The sequence below is a fragment of the Salvelinus sp. IW2-2015 genome, unplaced genomic scaffold, assembly GCF_002910315.2.
Source record: "Salvelinus sp. IW2-2015 unplaced genomic scaffold, ASM291031v2 Un_scaffold1815, whole genome shotgun sequence".
Lineage (NCBI taxonomy): Eukaryota > Metazoa > Chordata > Actinopteri > Salmoniformes > Salmonidae > Salvelinus > Salvelinus sp. IW2-2015.
In genome coordinates, this window is record NW_019943188.1 from 58,363 (window position 1) to 59,909 (window position 1,547).

Consider the following 1,547-nt stretch of genomic DNA (forward strand, 5'->3'; position numbering starts at 1 on the left):
GGAAACATAGAACAGGAAGAGGCTCTGTTGGGAAAACATAGACAGGAGAGGCTTTGTCTGGGAAAACATTAGAACCAGGATAGGATCTGTCTGGGAACATAGAACAGGAGAAGGCTCTGTCTGGGAAACATAGAACAGGGAGAGGCTCTGTTCTGGGAAACATAGAACAGGATAGGATTGTCTGGCAAACATAGAACAGGATAGGATCTGTCTGGGAAACATAGAACCAGATGGATTGCTGGGACACATAGAAGCAGAGAGGCTCTGTCTGGGAAACATAGAAACCAGGATAGGAATTTCGTGTCTGGGAAACATAGAACCAGGATAGGATCTGTCTTGGGAAACATGAACAGGAGTAGCTCTGTCTGGGAAACATGACCAGGAATAGGATCTGTCTGGAAACATAGAAAGGAATAACGGATCTGTCTGGGACCATAGAACAGGAGAGGCTCTGTCTGGGACTCGAACAGGCTAGGATCTGTCTGGGAACATAGGAACCAAGGATAGGATCTGTCCTGGGAAACAATAGAACAGGGATAGGATCTGTCGGGAACTAGAACCGGATCGGATCCTGGTCTGGGAACATCGACCGAGGATAGATCTGTCTGGGAAACATAGAACCAGGAGAGGCTCTGTCTGGGGACTAGAAACCAGAGAGGATCTGTCTGGAAACATAGACCACAGGAGAGGCTTGTCTGGGAAACTAGAACCAAGGAGAGGCTCTGTCTGGGAAACATAGAACCAGGAGTAGGCTCTGTCTTGGGAAACATAGAACAGGAGAGGCTCTGGTCTGGGAACTAGAACCAGGAGGTAGGCTTCTGTCTGGGAAACATAGAACCAGGAGTCGGCTTGTTCTGGGAAACATAGAACCCCGGAGAGGCTCTGTCTGGGAAACATAGAACCAGGCTAGGATCTGTCTGGAACCAACTCTAGATGTGTAATACATAACTTTAGCTTTATGCTGCTTTTTGGGGTTTGTTTTTATGTTAATAGTGGTGTGTGCGCGTCTGGTTTTTTAAACCTTTGTATGCAGAGAATTTTATGTGATGATGATGCCATGTAAAAACGTTGCTTCTTTGTAACGGGACCTTGAATGGTTTGGAGGCTGAAGGAATGTTTTGATACAGTTGGTTGACTTGTAATAAAGAAAGTACTGGACTATGGTGGTGTGGTTAATGGTATGGTGTGTGTGTTATGGCATGGTGTGTGTGTCAGGTGTGTGTGTTATGGCATGGTGGTGTGTGTTGTGTTATGCTGTGTCAGGTGTGTTGTGGTTATGGCATGGTGTGTGTCAGGTGTGTGGTGTTATGGCATGGTGGTTGTGTGTTATGGTGTGTGTGTCCAGGTTGTGTGTTTGTGTTTATGGTGTTGTCAGGTGTGTGTGTTCTGTGCTATGGTGTGTGTGTTGGTGGTGCTGTGATAGATAAGTGGTGTGGGGATGTGTGTTGTGCGGATGGTGTGTTGTTGTGGTGTGTGTGTTGGTGTTGTGTTGGCATGGTGTGTGTGTTTGATGTGTGTGCTCGGGTGTGTGTGTTATGTCTGCCCAA

The 1,547-nt window shown here is 46.8% G+C and overlaps 1 long non-coding RNA gene across 1 annotated transcript; it reads left to right on the plus strand.

The window, feature by feature from the left end:
• Positions 1–313: 313 nt before the first annotated feature.
• LOC139024723 (uncharacterized) lies at positions 314–906 on the plus strand. The gene is made up of 4 exons (XR_011476058.1): positions 314–355; positions 595–629; positions 720–751; positions 880–906. It is a non-coding gene; the product is annotated as an uncharacterized lncRNA (long non-coding RNA).
• Positions 907–1,547: the final 641 nt, after the last annotated feature.